The sequence below is a fragment of the Dipodomys spectabilis genome, unplaced genomic scaffold (assembly GCF_019054845.1).
Source record: "Dipodomys spectabilis isolate Male_0828 unplaced genomic scaffold, ASM1905484v1 ptg000055l, whole genome shotgun sequence".
Taxonomy (NCBI): Eukaryota; Metazoa; Chordata; class Mammalia; order Rodentia; family Heteromyidae; genus Dipodomys; species Dipodomys spectabilis.
In genome coordinates, this window is record NW_024870732.1 from 1,206,355 (window position 1) to 1,215,018 (window position 8,664).

Genomic DNA, 8,664 nt, shown 5'->3' on the forward strand with positions numbered 1-8,664 from the left:
AAAAATCGTGTCATTCTGAATATGTAGAGTTACGTACCAAACATAGAAATTTTAGCTTTTAAATACCTGAATATACTGATACATTTAATTGCAGGGGACTTATTCTGAAAGGAGATAAAATTGCAATAATTTTGAAAAGTAAACCTAAGTATTCATTTGAATGAAAGACAATGTTTAAACATCACCCTTTCAAAAAACAAGATGTACAGTTAGTTGTTTTTCATGCCAATTATGTTCTCTAAAATAACTAGATTAGTAAACTTAAATCATTGCCTCATAGGAAAATAGAAATTTAGTTTCCTAAAATTAATGACTATAACTTTTTCTCAAACAATGACTAAAAAACTGTTTTTTGTTTTTTCATGGAATCTTATTTAATATATTTTTATTCATTAAGTTTAAATATTTAACCAATAACAATATAAAATATGCATGAACACCTTAATAGTAACAATAAAATTAATATTATTACTATTATTATTTTTTGACAGTTGTGGGGCTTGAACTCTAGGTCTGGGCATTGTCCCTCAACTCTTCAGCTCAAGACTTTCCTCTGGGGGTCAGGGAGTGTGATCCCATGGCATATGTGTCTGTTTGCTACACTGGAGGGCCCATGCCTCTTCTGAAAAATCTAAGGCTTGGGGATAAGAGATACTAAAACTCAAAACCCAGCTTCCTACATCAGTAGGATTACAGGTCTGAGTCTCATGGACTCAACTTTTTTATACATACTATAGTCAGTTTCATTATATTCTCTTTCATTACATTCACCATATAGACAGATATGTACAAATATATGTATATAATATTTATTTATAATCAGTGTTATATCTAGAAACAAACAAATATATATTCATATAATTATAATCAAATTATATCACTACTTTCTCCAATAACATTTACACTAATGTTTTGTGCAAAAAAACACTCAATTCTAAAACTTTAAATGCCTTTTTAGTTTGAAAAATCATATTTAATCTTATATATTAAATAATATACTATATATACATAAAGAATATAATATGTATTTACATATAACTGATTTAATTGTGGAAATATTTCCTGATTTTTTGTTAGTTCATCTATGTAAGCCTTCTTTCTTCTATTGATGATATCTTTTACTTTCAAGCATACATACCTCCAATATATTTTGTCAAATATTTTCAGCCCAAGATAGACTTTTTATATTATTGGAGCCAAAATTTTCTTCCATATTTGCCCAAAGAAAATGAATACAATGAAAATGTATACAGATTTGAACTCATTGTTGGAACAGAGTCACACATACCACTATAAGTATTGTGGTATTTGTCCCAATTGACAGAATAGCTTTCTAGGACATCTGATCTGCTATGTCCTAGAGCTTTTTTAGCCACCTTATCACCCCATGCAGGCATGGCCTGGCTTCCTTACCACTCTTTTTGCATTTAACAGCTCACATTATATCAAGTAAGCACTCTTCTACAGCCCCCTGTCACTCTGCTTCCCCACCTCCAGAACAGGTATGCACTATGCTTCAGATTGTAGGTTTAAAAAGAAATATATTTAGGATTCATGAATTCTAGAATATGTTAAAAACATTGACATTTTAATAAAGTTAGAAAAATAAATAGAATGAACTTTTTACAAAAGTCAGGACAAAAAGAAAAATAAGGATTTTCTCAGGATGGGGAGAAGGAATCTCAAAATCTAGATTGGCCTCTAAGTAGCCTTCAGGCAGAAATCTGCCTCAGAGTCTTCAAAGGGATCTACTTTCTCATTAAATACAGGATTTTCTTCCTGAGTCCAGGGAGGGACAGATTCTAATTTATCCATTGGAAATTGGATCCCTTTCAAGAGGAGAGACTGATCTGGGTATTCTGTGAGGAAAGATTCCCTTTCCTCAACTGAATCTAGATTTTGGACGCCACTTATTGGTTTTCTTAAACATATACTGGGGTCATTTTCCATTAGCACACATTTACCCTGCACACCAAGACTTGTTTTTGTTGTTGTTGTTGTTGTTGTTTTACTGATTTAGAGCTGATCTAGCTGGATTGTGAACATCAATGGAAGACATTCTGTATCGTCTTCTTCCTTGGTGGTATGTGTAGATACACCTGCATCACATGTGGGGTTCAGAATCAGTGGGATGTCTACAGGACTCAAAACCGACTTGGGCCTTTCTACAAATTGAAAAAAACCCCTCTACCTTCACATGATTTCTGGAGATCAGCAATGGCTTCTGATCTCCATCAGTCACCATAGACGACATCACTGATGGGTTCTTTATCTGGAGTTCTACAGGAGCTTCTCTACAGTGATGCAAACCTGAGAATGAAAATAGGTACAGGAGTCTTTCAGTAGACTCTAGTAGTTAAGGTGTCACTAAACTTCCAAGAGGATCTAATGGGAGAAGCATTAGAATTTGAGTTGGGACTGAACACTGATTAGGAGGTAGGCTGTTTCTAACGAGTGGCTACTTCCAAGTTATTTCAAAAGGAGAACAGACATTACCTGGCAAAGAATACCCATAAAAGGACATTTTGCCAAGCTGGGGAGAACTAAGGGCTCTTGGCCAATCAGGCACATCCCTAAAGACTCAGGTTCCATCCCTACTCATAAGCTCTGAGGCATCTAAACAAGGACTTCTTCCTCTTTTTCTTGGTCTCATGGGTTCCTCCAGCTGGTCCAGAAAAATATGTAAGCAGAAGAGCAGGTCTGAGAGGGCATGTTGAGCTTGACATACTGTGTAAGTTCTTTCAGGGTGTCATTGTTCTTGGGCTCATAGAAATCATCAGTGAAGAAGTCCATCCACATAGGGAGGATGAAACAAACAAGGTTGTGGGCAGATTGATGACAAGGAAAATGAAAGCCCACCCTCCCTATCCCATGTTAGGAAGTGGAAAGAGACTCCTGCAAGCAGGATGCTCCTCACAACCCACTTCTAGTAATTTCTCAAACATAATCCTCTAAAATTCTCCCTGTAATAGGAAGAGAAATTTGTTTCCCCACTGGATCTGACTTGCTATACACAGCCCTCCCTGTCATCCATGAGAGTCCAAAAGCACAACCAAAACCACAACTCTTTAATCTGCTGTCCACTGAAGTGCCAAGCCTCAAACCCCTGGTGAAAAATCACAACTGGTGTGCAAAGAAGAAAGTTGATTTTGATTCAGAAACCTCAAAGATACCAAGTTTTCAAGGATAGAACATCTCTTTGTGCCAGCGTCCACTTACTTCTTCACTTGTTCATCTTCCTCCCAGTTAAGGTAGAAGGATCTGTACCAATGGGAGGAGAGAAGGAAGTTAAATCTATGCTTCTCCTTTTCTGAACTAACAGGACACACATGGGACTCGCTAAGTCCCACATGGTAATGTAAACATGACAGACAAAAGTGGAGATATGTCTATACAACTTTATGGTAATTCTGTGAAGATTCTTATGTGCATCTGTCCAAATAAATGCCCAATGGCTCATGCCTCTAATCCTACTAATCAGGAGGGTGAGATCTGATGATCACAGTTTGAATCCAGTCTAGTTTGTAAAAACCTAAATATACTTACCTTCAATTAACCAGCCAAAGGCCAGAATTGGACCTGAGGCTCAATTGGTAGTGTGCTAGAAATAGGACAGCACTCAAGCCCCCAATTAAAGTTAAAGTTGCCTCCTTTCTTCTGTCTATATTCCTTCAAAGGCCTCCAAGATAGTGATTTCCTAGGTGAGCGTGAACATTGGGTGCCACTGGCTCCTTCCTTAAATCTTAGTCTCTCAGCAAGCAAATTGTTAAGGCTCCACTAGCTTATGAGGCAAATGAAATGTTCTGGGAGCCAAGTCCTAAATAATTAGCCAAGGACTGAACTTCTTTGTCTCAAGCCAAGCTCCTTTGATAAGACCCAAGTGAAACTGTCTCAGAGATGTACTGAGTATTCCAATACTCTGCCAGGGGGTCTCATCAGCCCTGGGTTTGAAGGAGGAACACTCACTTTATTTGTTGGTCATGGGGCTTGAACTCTGGGCTTGGGTACTATCCCTCAGCCCTTCAGCTCAAGGCGAGCACTCTACCGCTTGAACCACAGCACCACTTCTGGTTTTCTAGTGGTTTATTGGAGATAAGAGTATCATAGCCCTGTATCATAGCTCTGCCAGGGCTGGCTTTGAACCGTGAACCTCAGACCTTTGCCTCCTGAGTATCTAGAATTACAGGTGTAAATTACTGGTGCCTGGCTTAGGAACACTCACTTTGTTTGTGTGTGTCCGGTCATGGGGCTTGAACTCTGGGCCTAGACCCTGTCCCTCAACTCTTGTGCTCAATGCTAGCACTCTACAACTTAAGCCACAGCACAACTTCCGGCTTGTTTTCTGCTTATGTGGTGCTCAGGAATCGAACCCAGGGCCTCATGCATGCAAGGCAAGCTTTCTACCACTGAGCCATCTTCCCAGCCCAGGAACAATCACTTTTTAAACAGAATATCCAGCAACTCCTCTATTGTCCTCCTATCTGTGTAGTGGTGGAGGAAGTTTCCAACATAGAAGGGATCACCTTTCTGGTAGGCAGGGACCAGGTCCATTACCAGAATTTCCAGAAAGCCTGAGTCCAGGCTCCATATATTATAACGCACATTCAGAGTTTGGGCTGACTCATTGTCACACTGAAGTGGTAAAAAAGAATGGATCTATGAAACATGGAAATGGGAGTACTCTTCAAACTGAGTAATTGTAATAGAGTGGATTGAAAAGTGCACAGCAAATATTTTCTGGCTACACATATAAAAACACATAAGAAAAAGTTTCTAATGTGGGCTAGGATGAGATTAAATAGGTTTTTTGTCATAGTTATTCCTGGCCTGAATTGCCTTGTGATTTCCTTGGTTTCTTCTTATTAAAAAGTCCTGAGACATTGGATTCGTGGTTTGACACTGATCCAATGTCTGCACCATCGAGTGAGGCACTCACATTTCTCATGCCTGAGACCTGAGTCTCTTGACTTGAAACAACACAGGAACATCTTTCTTGTTCCTGAGCCACAGGCCAAGTGAGCTGGCTTGAGCTGACTGTAGTTTACAGTTGCGTGGCTCTCAGACTTCTATATTCTATTCCATTGTGAGGGAGGTAGTATCATCTCTCAGGGCCCAATGATCTAAGCTGCTTGCTCACATAAGACCATGCCAAAGACAAACTGGAGGCTGAAATCTCCCCTCCCACATCACTTTATACACATGTGGACATTGTCAAATCCCAATATCCTCAGCTAGGCCTAGATACAGGCATGTTTCAGCCTCAAGGAATACTTCCTAGGTCAGATCCAGTACTTATTTGTCACTATTCCTCTCATCCTGCACAAATCATTTTGCCTCTCAGGGCCCCCTCGGTCTGCCATGTGCTTATTGCATCTATTTTTGACAGCTACTTCCTAAGACAATGTTAGGTTTTTGTTTCCTAATCTTATTTGCCTTTGAAGCCCCAGTGTGCTGTCATCTGGAAAAAAGGCAAGTTCTTAGCGGTGGGAAAATCAAACAAGTATTGGAAAACAAACATTACACATATAGTCAGACATTTTTACAGGTGTATTTTCTTGCAAGAAAAAAAAAGTATTTTTGAATCTTTTGTCACATTTTATGACAGAGGGGAAGGGGAAAAGGGAAGAGGTGCTGCATTTTTTTAATTCAATGATTATTTTTTTAAAAAATAGTATAGTTGAAGGAATGTAAGAGTTAAAGATAAAAACTGTGCTCCTGCACTTTTTATAAGCTAGTCGTTTATAAACTATTCCTCACTAAAGTCTTGTTGTCTGTGTCCCATGAACTATCCTCCTCCATCAAAATAATCAAGGAAAAACCTTTACAAATAAGTAGGCTGTTGTCCAATCTCTGGATAAGAATTTAAGATAAAACATTGCCTGGGACTTTGTGCGTGTACATGTTTGTGTGTGTGTGTGTGTGTGTGTGTGTGTGTGTGTGTGTGTGTGTGTGTGTGTATGAATGTGTGTCTGTGCATATTTGTGTCTTAGGGCTTGAACTCAGGGACTATATGACAATCCCAAGCATCTTTCCCTTGACCTTAGTGCTCTACCAATTGTACTACAGTTTAATTGCAAGCTTTTTTTAGTGAACTGGAGAGGAGAGGCCCATAAAATTTCCTGCTCAGGCTGTCTGAACTACATATCAAGTATCAACCTCCTGATTAGCTAGAGTTATAATTATGAGCCTCCAGAACCTGGTGATAAAGCATTGTTACTGGAGGCAGTGGGGTTCCAAGTTTCAGTCCGGCTTCACAACTCTCTATATCATAATACAGCAACAGCAAAACCCTATATCAAAATACAATAATAAGTTGTAATTACAATACAATTTAGTGATATAGTCTGATAGCATAACTTTCAGGAAACCTTAGTTTTAAAGATTTAGCAACACATAGCCAAACAAAATGAGCTAATTTTAGGAAACTCTACGAATTTGTTAATTCCATCTTAATAATTTCAAAACATTATAAGAAACAAGAAAAAAATTCATACTTATGAGAATGTAAAAAGATAAAAAGATGGCAGATTATGAAATGGAAAATTCTACGCTGCAGGAAAATTATTGTCATGGTGAATATATGGTGGTATTGTTATGATGAATATATGATAATGTTCTTCAGAGCAGCAATAGATAAATATATATATTTACTAAACATAGTCTAACTTGTCAATATCTATCAACATCCAATCTTCCAGTGCACATTATCAATGTATTCATGTTTATGGTATATTCAAAAAAATGATTAGCAGAGTCAGGAGGTTACCAAAATATATTAGCTGCAATGTTTTAGGAGATAAACTTGCTAATTATATTGACTATTCTATATATTAAAGATGTAGTGTGTTATCATTTTATCTCTAAGTATGTACAAACACTACTTCAAAGTGAAACGGAATACAAAAAGGTTTTGAAGGCATATGCCAATAAAGCTAGCTATTTGGGACATCATTTCAAGACCAGTGAAGTTTTACCTGCAATGATCCCCAACCCCTGGCTGTGTGTGATGGAATACTTCTATCACCCAGGTCCATGGGGACGTGAAAGTAGGAGGATTTCAATTACATGCCATACAAGGCAAGAATTTCCACATGGCTCCCTCTCAACCAAAGAAGGTTCAAAACTGGCTAGCACCTATCTCCCCCACCTAGGTAAAAATAAAAATAAGAGCATTGTAGTATAAAAAAAAAACAACATTAAAACATGCCAATGCAAAGCATCAGGAACAACAAACACTCAGTGTTTGTTTCTTATATCTTTATTCCTAACTATAGTTTGGATTATATATGTGAGCCAGAGGCACTAAGCAGTTCATCATTATAAAATGACTACTTGAATGTCTGCTTTGACTCCAAGGTCTTTGGTCCATTTGGAGTTGATTGTGGTGCAGGGTGATATATAAGGATCTAGCTTTAGTTTTCTACAAGTAGTTACCCAATTTTGCCAGCACCATTTACTGAAGAGGCTGTCTTTCTTCCATTCATTTTTTTAGCTACCTTATCGAAGTTTAGATGGCTATATGTCTGTAGTTCATTTCTGGGATTTCAGTTTTATTCCATTTGTCCTGCGGTCTGTTATTTTGCCAGTACCAAGCTGTTTGGATTGCTATGGCTTTGTAGTAGAGTTTGAAATTTGGTATTGATATTCCTCCAGCACTGTTCTTTCTGTTAAGGATAATTTTTGCTATTTGGGGTCTTCTATTGTTCCATATGAATTTTTAGATTATTTCTTCTATTTCCTTGAAGAATGAAGTTGGAATATTGTTTGGTACCGCATTGAACTTGTAGATAGCCTCGGGAATTATTCCAATTTTCATGATGTTGATCCTTCCAATTGAGGAGAATGGGAGGTTTTTCCAGTTTCTACGTTCTGTTTTGAATTCCATTAACAGGTTTTTTAATGTTTTCATCATAGAGGTTCTTTACTTCTTTGGTTAGGTTAATTCCTAGGTATTTTATTTTTTGTGGAGCTATTATGAATGGAGTTGCTATCCTAATTTCAGCCACGCTTTTCTCATTGTTGGCATACAGAAAAGCCATTGATTTTTGAGGGTTAATTTTATACCCTGCTGCTTTGCCAAAAGTTTGAATCACCATGAGTAATTTGGGAGTGGAGTCCGTGAATAAGAGACTACCTATGTCTCCTTGGAACAGGCCGAAACTTTCTCAAAAGACACCCAGAAACACAACGAATCAAAGAAAGGTTACAAAAATAGGATTGCATGAAATTGCAGAGCTTCTGCATGGCATAGGACATAGCTAACAAGATCAATAGATCAACCACAGATTAGGAGAAGATCTTCACTAGCCATACAATGGACAAGGGTCTCATATCTAAAATATGCCCGAAACTCAAAAAATTAAATCCCCCAACAACAAATCCTTAAAGAAACAACTGCCCAATAAATAAGTGGGCTAAAGCCTTAAAGACAAACTTCTCTGAAGAGGAAAGAAGGATGGCCAGTAAACACATGAAGAAATGCTCAACCTCCCTGGCCATGAAAGAAATGCAAATCAAAACAAAATTTAGGTGCCACTTCTCCCCAGATAGAATGGCTATAATCAAGAACTCTAATAACCACAGATGCTGGAGGGGATGTGGACAGAATGGAACCTTACTTCATTGTTGGTGGGAGTGTAAACTTGTTCAACCACTTTGGAAAAT